Source organism: Furipterus horrens, unplaced genomic scaffold (assembly GCF_987537825.1).
Source record: "Furipterus horrens unplaced genomic scaffold, mFurHor1.1.pri manual_scaffold_7, whole genome shotgun sequence".
NCBI classification, from domain to species: domain Eukaryota; kingdom Metazoa; phylum Chordata; class Mammalia; order Chiroptera; family Furipteridae; genus Furipterus; species Furipterus horrens.
Window position 1 is genome coordinate 53006864 of NW_028327177.1, and position 18823 is coordinate 53025686.

At 38.8% G+C, this 18823-nt stretch overlaps 1 pseudogene; it reads right to left on the reverse strand.

Annotated features, from left to right (window-relative positions):
* Positions 1–16807: 16807 nt before the first annotated feature.
* Positions 16808–18207, reverse strand: LOC150004460 (elongation factor 1-alpha 1 pseudogene; annotated as a pseudogene).
* Between the last annotated feature and the right edge of the window lie 616 nt (positions 18208–18823).

The following is an 18823-nucleotide window of genomic DNA, read 5'->3' on the forward strand; positions in this document are numbered from 1 at the left end:
TATGGCCTTTGCTGTTAAATCTGTTTTGTTTGATATAAGTATTGCTACCCCAGCTTTTTTTTCATGTCCATTTGCATGAAATACTTTTTTTTCATCCCTTCACTTTCAGTCCATGTAGATCTCCTTTTCTGAGGTGGGTCTCTTGTAGACAATATATATGTGGGTCATGGTTTCATATTTCTTCAGCTACCCTATGTCTTTTGGTTGGAGCATTTAATCCATTTACATTTAAGTTTATTATTGATAGGTACTTATTCATTGTCATTTTACTTGTTTGTACTTGTTTTCCTGTCTGTGTCTCTGTTTCTTCATCTTTTTATAGCAGACCCTTTAGCATCTCTTGCAATGCTGGTTTGGTGGAGATGTATCTTTTTAGCCTTCTTTGTCTTACAAACTCCTTATTTCACCTTCCATTTTGAATGAAAGCCTTGCTTGGTAGAGTAGTCTTTGTTGTAGGCCTTTGTTTTTCATTGCTTGGAATTGCTAACTTTAAAAGAGGGAAATAAAGATATTCCTTTGATATTAAAATTTAGAATTAGACAATGCCAGAATGTATAAAAATTCTGTTAACAATATTTTAAATATGTTAACAAGTTTCTAAAATGATTAAAATTATCCTTTGCTTATGGCATTTATGGATGCCTCAGACTCCATTGCCAAAGAACTGGTTATTTTCTGAGTCAGGCCTGACTTCCTCCAGGAGGAAGCAAATGACTCACAACTCAGCCTCCATATAGCTTGTCCTGTCAGTGTCACTTGCATTCCTCTTAAACACTATGGGATCTGTCAGTGGTGGCTCATCTTGATTCCCTTCTGTGAGGTTCATATTTGGCCATCAGAATGTTTTCTGTGCTCTTCCATCAGTGAAATACAACTCCAGAATATGGATTTAAGTTCCTCTGGAATTAAACTTTAGCAGTTTTCTCCTGCACCTCAGAAGTTCCTGTGTCCTCTAAACTCCATGAAAGGAATGACCGATTCACTGAAGTCTCTCTCACTTGGTATTTATGGGGGCATGTGTGAGAACAGCATTCCAAAATTCTTTCTGGCCATAGAAGACCCTTTTTAGTTTTTATTGTCTTACTTCTTTTTTATAAACTGGAGTGGAGGGCAGGCTAATGACTAAAGGCTGGTTTCTCATGCCTTAGCCTCCCCAGCACACAAAATCCATGTGTACTCAGTCCTGGACCATAGTGATTAGCAGGAGTGTCAAGCCACTTACAAAGTTCACTGATTATTTTGTTTTCACTGAATAAGAGGTAATATTTTGGAGCATTTGCTTCAGAGACCCAAGTATCCAATGACAACATGTCTTATGTATCAAATGTTCTGCTTGATATTGGCTTGTTTAAAGTGAATGTTATATGTCAAGTGTACCTTCTACATTCTTGAAAAGATATCTGTAAACAAAAGTTTGAACATTGATCCTTTCTGCAACTCAGGCATTTAGATGTCAGCAGTGACTCAGAAACCTTGTCTACTTCATCTCTTCTTTAAGGTCTTCTTCAAATTAAAAAGAATAAACATGCTTCTGGGTTACATCAAAGGCAACTTATCTCACTTTTCCAAGAAGCAATATTGATATCAGTAATTGGGCAGACACTGGGATCAGGCAGGGAATGGGGAACAGGAGGAACCCTGGAGGAAATCATGCACTGCCTGAGGCAGTGGGCAGGCCAAGGTGCCTAGGATCTTGCAAATGTTCCTCCAGTACAGAGCTTCCTGCTCCTGGTTGCAGACACCCTCCCCCCAAGAAAGATGGGGGCAGGTGGACGTATTACAGTGAGCGCACACAAAGCTATAAATATAATTGGATGAGAGGAAAAGCCCTCCTACCACCTTCTGATACCATACCGTGGATGGAACCAAAAGAAGGCAGGCACATGTACCATACAGTTCAGAATAGCAACAAGGTAAGGAAGAGACATACTCTGACCCTCTTAGAGAATGTAGGGGCTGGTGTGTTTCTGGGACCTTCTGGCCATTGAAGCTGCATGGCCAATGGTGATGCCAGTCCCACATGCAATTTCTAGAAGGGAGACTGAAACCAGGTAGTGGCCAAGAGCAAGCTGAGAAGCCTGTATGACCACTCAGTGTCTGTCTGTGGTTTCCAAAGGATGGTTACTTTAAATGAGAAAAGAAACTCTATACACTGCCATTGGTTTTGGTCTGGCTGAGAATAGCTGGGCTTTTCTTGTGTTTTCCAGAAGGGATGAGCTTTGAGACAATAGTCTAATGGGAAAATCAATACCTTTAATTTAAAAAGTGATTTTAGCTAAAGTATAAGATACAATTCAAACATAATTTTAATATTTCTAGAAGAAAGTTTACTTAATATACTCAATCACTTTTAATACCCAAATATTCTTAGCTGAACTACAAGGATTTCCCTAAAATTTAGTATTGTTTTATAATTTTAATCCACATGCCTCTTTTTATATAATCATTTTAGTCTTTAAAAAAGAAACTTTATTTTAGAAGTTTTCTATTTATGTTATCAACAAATGCATATAAATTAGATATAAACTCTTATTCTCATCTGTCCTATTTAATGGATTCAAAACATTCTAAACTTAAGCATGTTGGTACATTTGACTCTGGGTAGTACTCTATTATGATTTAAATATATATATTTTTAATTTTATGGTTATATAAATATTTTGCACTTATAAGTCACTTGCTTTTAGTTCACTTTTAAAATATGTGGCTTTATAGTAAAAAACAAACAAACATCTAGACATTCTGGAGGATAATAGCAAAAAAAAAATCTCTGAAGGAGAGTAATGTTGGCTGATCAAAGATGGTGGAGCACTAAGTGGAAGCTACACTAACCTCCTCCCAGGACCAATCTGGACTTCCAACTTAATTTTAGAGAAATCATCTGGAATAACCAATTGAACACTAGCTGGAGAGAAGTCTTACAACCACGGAGAAATAGAAAAGGCTGCTTCTTCGTGACATGACTGGTAGGAAGTACAGAGACATGAAAGGGCTGTCTGGGCTCCCATGGGTGACAGCTGAAGAGACTGAGAAACAGCTCAGCAGTTGGGGATTCCTCCTGAGAAGGGCAGGGTCTAAACCACCAGCTGGGCTTCCCAGCCAACAGCAACAGAGTGGAAACTAAAATAGCATCCAGTTGTAAAAAACAAAAAGTCACAGGTTTTTTTGCTGACCTGAAACAGCTGAAGAAAAAGAACTCCTAATTGGATCACATACAAATATATTTTGGCACTCACTTACCCTGGGAAAAAGCAAAGGGAGGGCAGAGAGGACAAGAGATGCTTGGGGAGAATGTGGGACTGAGGCTTTTAGGAGAGAACTTAGGGAGCAGCCAACCAGGTTCCAGTGCTGACTCATTCCCTATACTGCAGGCAGACCATTCCCCTCCAAGTTGTGTCAGCCTGAGGAAAGACAAAAGCCTCACTTGTAGGAATTAATCTGACCCATCCTCAGTGCTTAAGCCTGATGGCTGATCACAAATTGAATAGATTAACAACTAAATGATACAAACAAAGCCAGTAGATCTCTGGTAGTCTCCAACAGGCTGCCTAGGCCCAGACTGGTACATGATCTGACGTCACCAGAGGTAGATCCAGGAAGTGTACATCAATCTAAGAAGCAAAAACAAACAAGAAGAGTCACAAAAATGGGAGGACAGGGAAACAACCCCCCATCAAAAGGAAAAGAGGGATCCCCAGAAAGAGTGCTGAATGAAATAGAGGAAAGCAAACTATCAGACATGGAGTTCAAAACATGGATTATAGAGAAGCTCAATGAGTGCAGTGAGCTCAAAGAAAACTAAAAAGAACTCCAGGGAAACTACAAGGAACTCTAGGGAAACTATAAGGAACTAACTGAGAATTACACCAAAATGAAAAAATACATAGAAGCTGTCAATAAGAGCCAGGAGGAAATGAAGAATACAATCTCTGAATTGAAGAACACAGTAGAAGGAATTAAAAGCATACTAGAGGAAGCAGAAGATCAGATCAGTGAGGTAGAGGACAATGTAGGAAAAAATTCCCAGACAGTATAACAAAATGGAAATAGACCGAAAAAGAATGAAGAGGTTTAAAGACAGCTGCAGGACAAAATGAAACGTAATGATATCCGTATCATAGCATGCCAGAAGGAGAAGAAGAGGAACAAGAAATAGAAAACCTGTTTGAAAAAATAATGACAGAAAGTTTCTCTAACTTGATGAGAGAAAAAGTCACACAAGTCCTGGAAGCACAGAGGGTCCTAAAGAATATGAACCCCAACAGGCCAATCAAGATAGATCATAATTAAAAAGGTAACATTGAAAGACAAAGAGAGAATCCAAAAAGCAGCAAGAGAGAAACAGCAAATAACATACAAAGGAACTCCATTAAGGCTATTATCAGATTTCTCAATAGAAACACTACAAACCAGAAGGGAATGGCAAAAAATATTTCTAGCAATGAAAAACAAAGGCCTACAACCAAGAATTCTCTATCCAGCAAGGCTCTCATTCAAAATAGAAGGTGAAATAAGGAGTTCTCCAGACAAAAGAGGGCTAAAAAAAATACATTTCCACCAAACCAGCATTGCAAGAGATGTTAAAGTGTCTAATTTAAGAAGATGAAGAGACAGAGAGAGACAGAGAGAAACACTAGAACAAAGGGGTAAAATGACAATGAATAAATACCTATTGATAAAAACCTTAAATGTAAATGGATTAAATACTCTAATCAAAAGACATAGGGTAGCTGAATGGATAAGAAAGTATGACCCACATATATGCTGTCTACAAGAGACCCACCTCAGAACAAAAAATCTACACAGATTGAAAGTGAAGGAATGAAACAAAATATTTCAAGTAAATGGACATGAAAAAAAGCAGGGTAGCAATACTCACAGCAGACAAAACAGATTTAACAGCAAAGGCCATAAAAAGAGACAAAGAAGCACATTTCATAATACTTAAGGGAAAAGTCCATCAAGAAAATATAACCCTTGTAAATATATAAATACCTGACATAGGAGCACCCAAATATGTAATGAAAATTTTGAAAGACTTCAGGAAGGATATAGACAGCAACACAGTCATAGTGGAGGACATTAACACCCCATTGTCAGCAATGCACAGATCTTCAAAGCAAAGAAACATTAAAGATATTGAGGCCTTGAACAAGACTCTAAATCAAATAAATTTAGTTGACATATATAGAACTTTTCACCCCCAAAGAAGCAAAATATACATTCTTCTCAAGTGCACATGGAACATTTTCAAAGATAGAACACATGGTAGGACACAAAACAAGTCTCAACAAATTCAAGAAAATTGCAATTATATCAAGCATCTTCTCAAATCACAATGGCTTGAAACTGGAAATTAATGTCAAGGGAAAAAAATCAAAAAACATTAAAACTCATGGAGAATAAATACCATGGTATGAAATAATGAATGGGTTAACAATGAGATCAAGAAGGATATCAAAGTGTTTCTGGAAAAAAATGACAATGAACACAAAACAAGCTAATCCTGTGGGATACAGTGAAAGCAGTGCTGAGAGGAAAGTTCATAGCAATACAGACCTACCTGAAAAGGTTTGAAGAATCTCAAATAAAAAATCTAACCCTACAGCTACAAGAACTAGAACAACAATGACAAAGAGAGCCCAGAGCAAGTAGAAGGAAGGAAATCTTCAAGATTGGCACAGAATTAAATTGCATAGAGACTAAACAAACAATTCAACAGATCATTAAAACCAAGAGCTGGTTCTTTAAAAAAAAAATGAACAAATTGGATAATCCTTTAACCTGGCTCATAAAGAAAAAAATAAAGAGGACCCAAATAAATCAGAAATGAAAGAGCAGAAATCACAACTGGTACCACAGAAATACGAAGGATTTTAAGAAATTATTGTGAAGAACAGTATCACAAAAAATTTGACGGCTTAGATGAAATGGATAAATTTCTGGAAACATATAATCTTCCAAAACTGAGTCAAGAAGAAGCAGAAAGCCTGAACAGACCAATAACAACTAGTGAAATTGAAGCAGTAATCTAAAAACTCCCAGCACACAAAAGCCCTGGACCGAATGGCTTCAAGGTGAATTTTACAAAACATTTAGGAAAGAACTAACTCCTAACCTTCTCAGACTATTCCAAAAAATCGAGAAGAGGGAAGATTTTCAAACTCTTTCTCTGAAGCCAGTATTACCCTAATTCCAAACCAGGTCAAGACACAACAAAGAAAGAAAACTACCAGCCAATATGGCTGATGAACATAGATGCTAAAATCCTCAACAAAATTTTGGCAAACCGGTTCGACCAACACATTAGAAACATCATACACCATGATCAAGTGGGATTCATCCCAGGAATGTGAGGATGTTTTAATATTCGCAAATCAATAAATGTAATACACCACATAAACAAAATGAAAGACAAAAACCACATGATCATATTAATAGATGCTGAAAAAGCATTTGATAAAGTACAACACCCATTTATGATGAAAACTGTCAGCAAAATGGGAATATACCTCAACATAATAAAGGCTATATATGAGAAACAAGAAGCCAACATCATACTCAATGGACAAAAACTGAGAGTATTTCCCCTGAGGTCAGGAACAAGATAAGAATGGCAACTCTCCCCATTTCTTTTCAACACAGTCTTTGAAGTTCTAGCCACAGCAGTCAGATAAGAAAGAAAATAAAAAGGCATTCAAATTAGAAGAGGGATTTAAAACTCTCATTATTTGCAGATGACATGATAGTGTACACAGAAAACCCTATAGACTACATGAAAAACCACTCAACATAATAAGTGAATTTGGCAAAATAACAGGGTACAAAGTCGATATTCAGAAATTGAACACATTTCTTTACACCAACAATAAAATATCAGAGATAGAAACTAGAAAAATATCTCATTTACTATAGCAAAAAGAAAAATAAAGTACCTATGAATAAACTTAACCAAAGAGGTAATAAACCTGTACTCAGAAAACTAAATAGCACTGAAGAAAGAAATTAAGGAAGATACAAATAAATGGAAGCATATACCATGTTCATTGATGGGAAGAATCAACATCATTAAAATGTCCATACTGGTGAGGAAGATGGCGGAGGCATAAGGGGAGGCTGCATTTTCAGGCTCCCGAGACCCATCTGTAGTTTTGAATAATTGCAGACAAAACATCTCAGTGAGCAGCTGGACACTGGCAGGAGTCAAACCTTGGCACTGCTGGATTAGAGAAAAACCATCTGGGGACAACCTGTTTAGTGAGGCTAGCGGAGAAAAAATGGACAAAACGGGATTCCTGACTGGGGTGGCTCCCTGAGCTGCGGCTGGAAGGACACAAAGGCTTTTGGGAACCACAGGCTTCCCCAGAGGGGAGTCAGGATGAAAGCGGATCTCTGCTCACTGGCAGAGACAAGACTCAACCAGGTGGCATTGGTGCTGAAAGATGAGAGACAGTGTGCTTCTGTGCAAGTGAAAACCTAATTTTTCCTTTGTATTTTTCTCTTGTGAACTGCGGAGAGGGGGGGAAACTTTGGGGGTGATAGGACATTCTTGAGGAGGGCAGGTGCAGAAGTGTACTTGCCCACTCCCCAAACCTCCCCTTGTGTTACTCTGGAGCGCATAGGGAAGTGCCCTCATTCACTGGCCCAGGTGCACAGGGCCATGCGTCCAGGTGCCCCTCGGACACACCCCAACAGACATAAGATCAGTGCCCCGGTGGGTGCAGGAGAGGCCCACTGGACACACAGAAGACTGTACGCAGTCCCGCCTGGCCAGCTCCAGTGGGGGCTAGGCCAGTGTGCAGAGCACTTGCTTAGGCTCTGCTTGTGCCCACCCAGGTCGGTGCGGGAACGGTGGGCGACTGCAGCGGGGGAACAGCGGGCAGCAGCAACTCACAGACACTCACTTCTACTGAGCCCAAGTGTCCGGGGCCCAGCACTGGGAGGCTACAGACCAACTCCCAGAGCACGGTGCGGCAGGCCTGAGGCTAGCTTCCCAGCAGCCTTGGGCGCACACGGGCGCTCGAGTGCAAAAGCACCTCACCGGCTTCAAGTGAGCGATTGCTCACTTCCACTGTGCCCAAGAGTCTGGGGACACACCCTAAGAGGCAAGAGACCAACTCCTGGAATGCGATGCGGCAGGCCTGAGGCAAGCTCTCGGGCCCCTTTGCACACTCACAGGCGTGCATGCGAGGGCACCGTGGCTAGCTCCAACGGGAGCCAAAGGAATGTGCCATGTGGGGGCACATCATTGCTGCAAGAAAAGGAACCTCTGACCCACATCATTAGACCAGCTGTGGACACAGGCAAACAAGATGACACACAAAGGCTGAAATGACATCTCCACAAAAGAACTCAAGACAAAGTGGATAGAGTGACTCTCAATCAACTAGCCAGAAGAAAGATCCTAATAAAGAGCATCTGAAATATAACCAGACAGCATAAAAAATGACATAAAGGGTAATTCAAGAACATTAAGCTCAGGAGATCAAAGAGACTGCACCACTGAATCCCCCAGATCACCCATAAAAAACCTCATACCACAAAGGTGAGAAGGCAAAGCAGACAAACCCAAAAAACAAACATAAACAAGAAGAATCCAACATGGTAAGATGCAAAAAACAACCTCTCAATGAAAAGAAAAGAGGAATCACCAGAAAAAGAGGTAGATGGTATAGACATAGCCCAAATGACAGACATGGAATTCAAAACATTGGTGGTGAAGAAGCTCAATATATGCGACAACATTAAAAACAACTATGACAACCTCCAAGGAAGTTACCAACAGCTCCAAGAAAATTACAGGGAACTTGCAGAGAACTACAGCAGCATAAAAAAAGACATAGAAACTATCAAGAAGAACCAGGAAGAAATGAAGAATGCAATCTCTCAAATGAAAAACACAGTAGAAATAGTCAAAAGCAGACTAAACAAAGCAGAGGGTCGGATTAGTGATTTAGAATATAATGTAGAAAAAATTCTAAGACGATAAAGCAAAATAAAAAAGATTGAAAAAGTATGAAGAAGAGATAAGGGAATTACAGGATAGCACAAGGAAGAACAATATCAGAGTCATTGGAATTAAAGAGGAAACAAAAGAACAAGGTATAAATAAACTGATAGGAGAAATAATGACAGAAAATTTTCCCAACCTGATGAGAGAAAAAGTTATGCAAGTTCAGAAAGCACAGAGAGTTCCAATAAAGAGGAACCCAAAATAACCCACTCCAAGGCACATCATAATTAAAATGGCAACATTTCAAGACAAAGGGAGAATTCTAAAAGCAGCAAGAGAAAAACAGCAAATAATATACACTCAGCAAAATGGGAATAGATATGAGAAGCCTGAGCCAACATCATACTCAATGGACAAAAACTGAAAGCATTCCCCCTGAAATCAGGAACTAGACAAGGCTGTCCACTCTCTCCACTCCTATTCAACATAGTGTTGGAAGTCCTAGCCACAGCAATTAGACAAGAAAAAGAAATAGAAAGCATCCAAATTGGGAAAGAAGTAAAACTATCACTTTATGCAGATGATATGATAGTATACCTAGAAAATTCTATAAACTCCACTAAAAGATTACTTGATATAATAAGTGAATTTGGCAAAATAGCAGGGTACAAAATAAATATACAGAAATCAAAGGCATTTCTGTACACCAACAATAAAATATCAGAGACAGAGACAAAAAAAGAAAATACCATTTACTACAGCAACAAGAAAAATAAAATACCTAGGAATAAACTTAACCACAGAGATAAAATACCTGTACACTAAAAATTATGCAACATTGAAGAAAGATATTAAGGAAGATACAAATAAATGAAAGCAAATTCCATGTTCTTGGATGGGAAGAATCAACATCATCAAAATGGCCATACTACCCAAAGCAATTTACAGGTTCAATGCAATCCCTATTAAAATACCGATGACATATTTCACTGACCTAGAATAAATACTCCAAAAATTCATATGGAACCAAAAAAGACCCCGAATAGCAAAAGCAATCTTGAAACAGAAGAACACAGCTGTAGGAATCATGATACCAGACATCAAACAATACTACAAAGCCACTGTGATAAAAACAGTCTGGTACTGACATAATAACAGACATATAGATCAGTGGGACGGAATAGAGAGCCCAGAAATAAACCCAGGAGTGTATGACCAACTAATATTTGACAAAGTGGGAAGGAACATAAAATAGCGTGAGAGAGCCTCTTCAACAAATGGTGTTGGGAGAACTTGACAGGGACATGCAAAAAGTTAGACTAGACCACCAACTTACACCATACACCAGAAGAAACTCAAGATGGAGCAAAGCCTTAAATGTAAGCTGTGATACCATAAAAGTCCTAGAGGAAAACAGAGGCAGCAAAATTGCAGATATCTCATAAAGCAATATTTTTGGCGATATATCTCCTAAGGCAAGGGAAATAAAGAAAAGTTTAAACAAAGGGACTACATCAAACTAAGGAGTTTATGCTCCCCAAAAGAAAACATCAGCAAGGCGAAAAGGGAAGAAACAATATGGGAAACTATATTTGCCTACGATACCTCAGACTAGGGATTCATCTCCAAAATATATTAAGAACGTATATGACTCAACACCAAGAACACAGACAACCCAATTAAAAAATTGGCAAAGGACCTGAACAAACATTTCTTCAAAGAGGACATACTGAGATCCAAAGGCATATGAAAAAATCCTCAACATCACTAGCCATCAGAGAGAAGCAAATTTAAATAGCAATGAGACAACACCAGTCAAAATGGCCATCATCAACACATCAACAAACAATTTGTGCTGGCGAGGATTTGGATAAAAGGGAACCAGGTCCACTGCTGGTGGGAATGCACACTGGTGCAGTCGCTATGGAAAACAGTTTTGAATTTTCTCAAAAATCTAAAAATTGAACTGCCTTTTGAACCAGCAATTTTTTTGCTTGGATTATATCCAAAGAATCCTGAAATATCAATTCAAACAAACCTATGCACCTTTATGTTCATAGCAGCACTATTTACAATAGCCAAGTGCTGAAAAAAACCTAAGTGCCCATCTGTAGATGAGTGGATCAAAAACCTGTGGTACATTTACACAATGGAGTACTATATAGCAGAAAGAAAGAAGGAACTTCTACCATTTGCAACAACATGAATGGAACTAGAGAGAATTATGCTTAGCAAAATAAGGCAGGCAATGAAATTCTACCACTTGCAACAACATGGATGGAAATAGAGAGAATTATGCTTAGAGAAATAAGCCAGGCAATGAAAGAAAAATACCTTATGCTATCATCTATTACAGGAGACTAATGAATAACAAAAACAAATGAGCAAAATTGAACCAGAGGTATGTAAACAAGGAATAGACTGACGGTGAAAAGAAGGGAGGGGGCCGGGAGAGAAGGGGGTAAGAAGGGGAAGGTTCTAGTCAAAGAACGTGTATAAATGACCCATGGACATGGACAACTGGGTGGGGACTGACTGTGGGAGAGGGGGTGGGCAGGGTTCCGGGAGGCAATAGGGAAAAATGTGGAACAACTGTAATAGAAAAACAAACAAACAAACAAAAATTTTTAGTGGTGGGATAAAATGAAAGCAAAATAAATTAATAAATGAGCCAGCAAATCCCCCACCACCTACCCCCATAATCCTCACATGTAGGAGAGTGAACAAAAGAAAGTGTAAAATATGGAAATGTGATTTTAGTGAATATTAGAAGGACAAGGATTTTCCTTCACACGGTATATTTTTCTCTCTACCTGGTCCCTCCAAAATTTGGCACTCTGAAGTAGTAAGTAATGACATAAGGTTCTTTGCATAAAACTAATAATACCAGTTGTTAATAGAGGTTTTGTTGACCATGACTTTGACTGGAATGTCATGCCTAAAGGAGACATGCTTGGCTCTGGTTGTTATCAAAAAGCCCTAAGAAACTGGTATTGACTTTCAAGGGTAATAAAAGCCCATGAGAAAAAGTCTTGGTACCTTCGTTGGTTGTGAGGTTCATAGGAAATGGTTGCTTTCCTGAAGGGTTGCTAGACGGGACCTCAAGGCACAATAAAAAACCTGAATAACTCAGAAAAGACAGGCGTTTACAGGCAAGGCTGAATGGCAGGTATGTGGCTCAGCTCCTGTGCCCTGAAGGGCAGACTAAAAGTCACCCTAATGGTTCCTTGTGTAAGTTCTAGCAAAGCAGATGTAAAGATCATATGTGATCATTTGCTGTTCTTGTTGTGTTTATACAAACAAACAGGATAAATTAAAACTGATTTTAATGTGGTTCCTTTAATGACGAGGAGGGTAATCCTAAAGAGACATGTCATGATTCAAGGAAAATCACAATGCTCAGTGATAGACTATGAAGTAGTGCAGCCAACTGTCTTTAACGTTCATTTTCATTTAAAGTTTGTTTTCTTTTGAAAATTAAACTATGTCTGTGGTATCATCAAAGATATTTAATTTACAGGCAAGAAGAATGTCAAATGCCTTGCAATTGGATGTCTTTTCAATAAGACAGTCTTACAGATTTAGAGACTGGTTTGTGGGTTATGTTGCATAAATTAACATGGGTGTTCTGTTTTCATAGGGCATAAGCCTATATCTCATTACCTTAGTGATTGTCTGTACGTATAGTCCTCACTTAATCCTGTCTGCATTGCTTCCTCCTGAGACTTAACAGTTTTACTGAACTAAGTGGCTGGGTTGGTGAAGCATAGGGTGTTCTGTGGGCTTCACTTTAAAACCAGTTACCCCTTTCTATCCTAATGGCTTGGACAGAAAGGATCCTGAGGTCTGATGGGGGAAAACTAAAATATTCCCCTCAGCCCAAACTAAGTATAGTGGGCAAAAGGGTTCGGGGCAGCTGTGACGTGCCTTGCACACCTTCCTCCAAAGAAGCCTTTTTTCCCCCTCATGTAGGACATTGGAAAATTAATCCCTGCCTTTTGTCATCTAGTGGTTATGGATTGAAAGATGCCTTTTAACCCTGTTTCCAAATCTGTTGCCCCACAGAATACAACAAGGTTGACAGCCTGTTAAACCAAGCATGCCGTGGTCTGAGGACAGCCAACTGACCTGGAGTCTTCAAGATCCTTCCTCATGTGGAAATGCCACCCTCCCTTCAACAACCTCACTCTTATTAGGGATTTCTGAATCCAAGGATAGGTAGGATGATGACCATGTCCAACTTGAAGCAGTCCATTGTTCTTTATAAGATTATAAAGGGTCCTTCGTATGAGAGGAAGGAATTGTTATTTTTTATTTTTATAACAATTAAAAAAATAAATTATAATAATAAATGAGAGTAATGGTGCAGCTTTTGGTCTTTGGAAACACTAAAAGCCTCATTAAAAGCATACAGGACATTTGTAACTTAATTCTCAATTACTTTGCTCATTATTTTAATCTTTATTGCATAGTAATTAGTTAGAAATTTCAGAACTTGGTAGCAGCGATATATGCACCATTAAGACTTCTAGGAGAAAACACAGGAGACTTACAGCCAAAATGGAGGCCTGGACTGACACACTCCATCTTCCTGCACAACTAAGAAGGAATACAACTACTGCAAAACCAGAAATAACCAGAAGTTCCAGAAAATAAATGGAAGTCCAACATATGAAGTTATAAAAAAGTGTTGCTCATCTGGACAGGTAGAGGGGAGAATCCAGGGAGGATAGTTCTAGCTGTGCTGTCCATGGCAGGAGCAGCGATGGAGGCATGACAGCGGTAAGCACAGACACCTGTATTTAAGGGGAGGTGAGAAGCACCTGGGGAGCACCCGGCTGCAGACCAGACCTGTTAGCTTGCAATTCCAATACAATGTAAGGCAGACCTCCACTGCCTTGGACTGTGAGGCCCGGAGGACAAGGGGATGGAGGAGGAGGCTCCTGGTTTGTCAGCAGAGGGTGAATGGCAGGAATCCATCTTGGTCTCCCATCCCCACAGACAACGCCACAGTGTGGTGAGACAAGTTGCCCAGTTGAGACGAGTGCATGGGGCTCCCCCACCCCCTATAGCGTAGGAGGTGTGACAGCCCTGTGCAGGAAGCAAAGATAAACACAAAACAGGATGGCACAAGTCCTGATAGAGATGCCGGTGACAAAGCTGACCAGACAGAAAATATCTAATCTAACGAGGAAGCAGATAAGAAATCTTTCTGAGGTTCAGTTCAGAGCTTCGTTTATAAAAATGCTTACAGACCTAACAGCAGATCTTAAACAAGACAGGGAAGAAATGGATGCTAGTCCTGCTGAAATGAACAAAAACACACACAAAACTACTTGTGAGTGCAAGAATAACAGGGATCAAATCAACAAATCGGAACATAGGGAAGGAACAAACAGTCAACAAGTGCAGAAAGAGGAAATGAGAAAAAAGGAAAATGAGGAGAGGCTCAGAAACTTATCAGACAGCTATAAGCAAGCCAACATCCGAGTCATAGGGATGCCAGAAGGTGAAGAAGAAGAACTAGAAATTGAAAAATTATGTGAAAAAATAATGAAGTAGAACTTCCCTAACTTGGGGAAGGAAATAGATTTACAGGTCCAAGAAGCACAGAGAGTTCCAAAAAAATTGGACCCAGGGAGAACCACACCAAGATACATTGTAATCAAAATGTCAAAAATTAAGGATAAAGAGAGAATCTTACAAGCAGCAAGAGAGAAGAGAATATGTACAAATGGTTCTCAATAAGACTATCAGCTGATTTCTCAAAAGAAACTCTGAAGGCAAGAAATACTTAAAGTAATAATAAACAAAAACCTACAACCACAATTACTCTATCCAGCAAAGCTGTCATTCAGGATAGAAGGGCAGAGAAAGTGCTTCCAGGAAAAAGTAAAACTGAAGGAGTTAATCAGATCCAAACCACTGCTATATGAAATGTTAAAGGGACTTATTTAGGAGAAGGAGGATCAAAACTATGAACATTAAAATGAAAACTGTATCACAACAACCACCAAAAGAAGCTAGGAAATTGAAACAAAAGCAGACTAAGTAGGCAACGAGAGTGGGAAAAGAATTATAGGCATGGGAACATTTTGTGGGGTGGTCAGTGGGGAGAGCAGAGGGGAGAAAGAGAGGGAGATAGTACAGGAATCAGGAAGCATAGTAGGAGGGAGTGGAGTAGTTAGGAAGATGTTGAGAAGAACTATCTGCACAACCAATGGGCATGGACTAAGGGGGGGACAACTGGAGGGAGGGGTGTCACTGGGTGGAGGGGAACAAAGGGAAAAGGAATTGGGACAACTGTAATAGCATAAACAATAAAGCATATTAAAACATTTAAAAAAAAAGACTTCTAGCAGAAAGTTCAATTTTGCTTCTTATGCAAATTATTTGAGAGATCATATCTTAATGACCACTTCCTAAAAGATATAAGAATTTGTTCCTAGAGCCAATAAGAAATTTTTAGCCCATCAAAAATCCAATATGCTTCAATATATCCTTAGAAATTTGCAACTAAATGGAATTGAATTTGGCATGTTTTTATTGAGCACAGTAGAAACCATAAACTCACCAAGGTGGTGTTCACTAAAACAGATTTTTGAATTCTCTGTACTCAAGACACTGTACACAGTTGCAATTAACAAACACTTTTAACTCATTCTTCAGTTGATTAAATGATAATTTATTGAATGACAATAATTTTAAGTTAACATAAAAATGATTAAAAATACATACAAATAAATTGTCATTTATTACAATAATTTACTCTAAAGAACATAAATAGTAGAAGGTAAGAAAAGTTGTTCTACTTTTATAAAGTTGCCTTTTGAAAGTATATTTTCCTGAAAATTATTTTACTTTCATGTCACATTTAATTTTGTGTAATGGACAGAATAACAATGGTGTTTGTTGTTTTTATTTAGTGATACAGCAAAAATAAGTTATCATGGTACAGGTGTATACTTTATGGAAGTTGAATGATAATTAGTCAAAAAGGAAGAGTTGGTAATTACATAAAGTAATAAATCACAAATATTTTATCTTAAAATATATATAATCAAGGAAGAATGAACATGTGTTTTAGCATGAATTCCAAAGTTGGTATTTCCAAGATCACTTAGAGAAAAGGTCAGTAAATTATTTATGTGATGAACTAGATAGTTAATATTTTAAGCTTTGTAAGTCATTTGATCTTTGTCACAACTTCTCAGATCTGTGTTATGTAGGCAGCTCTGTGTGTAGCCACACTGCAGCCATCCACAATGTGTAAACAAATGGACATGGCTGTATTTCAATAAAACTTTATTCACAAAAAAAGCTCATCTACAGATCTCCCAATATTAACATATTTTTGTGTTTTTTTGTACCACAAAAACATCAAGGGATGTTTTATTTACTGCCTACATTTTATTTTAGTTTTGTTTTAAGCTCATTATTACCTGGATTTCACTCTTACTCATTGGAGGATAGATCATTTTTCAGCCCATTACACATCTTTTCAGTTTTCAAGTTACTAATTTGACGACTCAATATTTTTTCCTCCTTGATTTACCTCCCAACTTTTTCTGAGTTTTCTTTTTCTTTTTCTCATTAAACTTTGTTTTAATGGGTCTCAAAAATTCTGTGACAGATTTTGGTCAAGTAGTTTCCATTAAAAAGTACTGATTTTCAAAACTAATAACTGCCACACACAAAAAAAACCCCAAATGGTCCACAAAATTCTCTTTTTCTTCTGAAGGTTTTACGATGCATTGTAATCATTACCTAGTCCGTTACTATTAAACTTAAATGGCCAATTGAGACAAACAGTTCTGAGACTATTCTTCCACCACTGTTTAAGACTGCGGTGGTAGGTGTTGGGGATAATATTCATTTAGCCTTCTGAGCTTTCTGGGCAGACTTAGTGACTTTGCCAGCTCCAGCTGCCTTCTTGTTCACTGCTTTGATGACACCCACAGCAACTGTCTCTCATGTCACAAACAGCAAAGCGGCCCAGAGGACAATAGTCAGAGAAGCTCTCAACACACATGGGCTTGCCAGGAACCATATCAACGATGGCAGCAACACCAGATTTCAAAAACTTTGGGCCATCTTCCAGCTTTTTCCCAGAACGATGATTGATCTTCTTCAGCTCAGCAAATTTGCAAGCAATATGGGCTGTGTGACAATCCAGAATAGGAGCATATCCAGCACTGATTTGGTCTGGATGGTTCAGGATAATCACCTGAGCTGTGAAGCCAGCTGCTTCCATTGGTGGGTCATTTTTGCTGTCACCAGCCACATTGCCATGACCAACATCTTTGATAGACACGTTCTTGACATTGAAGCCCATGTCGTCCCCAGGAAGAGCTTCACTCAAAGCTTCATGGTGCATTTCAACAGATTTTACTTCAGTTGTAATGTTGACTGGAGCAAAGGTGACCACCATGCTGGGTGAGAACACCAGTCTCCACTCGACCCACAGGGACAGTACCAATACCACCAATTTTATAGACATCCTAGAGGGGCAGATGCAGAGGCTTGTCAGTTGGATGAGTTGGTGGCAGGATGCAATTCAGAGCTTCAAGCAGTGTGGTTCCACTGGCGTTGCCATCTTTATGGGTGACTTTCCATTCCTTGAACCAAGGCATGTTAGCATTTGGCTCCAGCATGTTGTTGCCATTCCAACCAGAAATTGGCACGACTGCTACTGTGTCAGGGTTATAGCCAATTTTCTTAATGTAGGTGCTGACTTCTTTAACAATTTCCTTGTATCTCTTCTGGCTGTAGGGTGGCTCAGTGGAATCCATTTTGTTAACACCAACAATTAGCTGTTTCACACCTAGTGTGTAAGCCAGAAGGGCATGCTCACAGGTCTGTCCATTCTTGGAGATACCTGCTTCAAATTCACCAACACCAGTAGCAATAATCAGGACAGCACAGTCAGCCTGAGGTGTGCCTGTAATCATGTTTTTGATAAAGTCTCTGTGTCCTGGGGCATTGATGATGGTCACATAATACTTGCTGGTCTCAAATTTCTACAGGGAGATATCAATGGTGATACCACGCTCACGTTCAGCTTTAAGTTTATCCAAGACCCAGGAATACTTGAAGGAGCCCTTGCCCATCTCAGCGTCCTCCTTCTCAAATTTTTCAATGGTTCTTTTGTCGATCACATCACATTTGTAGATCAGATGGCCAGTAGTGGTAGACTTGCTGGAATCTACATGTCCAATGACCACAACGTTGATGTGAATCTTTTCCTTTCCCATTTTGGCTTTGATTTAGTAATGGTGGTTTTCACAACACCTGTGTTCTGGCAGCAAACCCATTGCAAAAAAAGCTCTCTGAGTTTTCTAATGCTGGATTCTCCTCCCTAATTTTCCTCTCAAATTTGGGATTTTCTCAGGTTCAATCTCATCTTATTCCTCCTCACTCTTTACTTTTTTCTTGGTTAACCTTGTTTATTCTTATATAATCCTTAGCTACCACCAAACTGGTGTCCCTTGAATATTCATTTGTAATTTAGAAGTAAATTTTTAACTGATCTGCTACTACTACTGTTACCACTTCTTCTATTACAGCTACTATTATTATGACTACAACTGCCATTTACAATAGCTATCACCTATTGTGCTTATGACAGTGTCTGACATATACTAAGCCATTTTTAATGCTCATATCCTGGGAGACAAGAATCAATTATGCACCTATGAGGTTTTTTACTTAAGAGAGTTTAAGTGATTTATAAGTGTATATAGCCAAAAAGTAGTTTAGCCAATGCTTTAAGTCAGCTAATTCTAGGATCAAGTTTATAGGTAATTAATAAGTAGTTCAAATATTTTATTAAACATTAATCTCCATTGGTAAAAATGTTCTAAGAAGTTC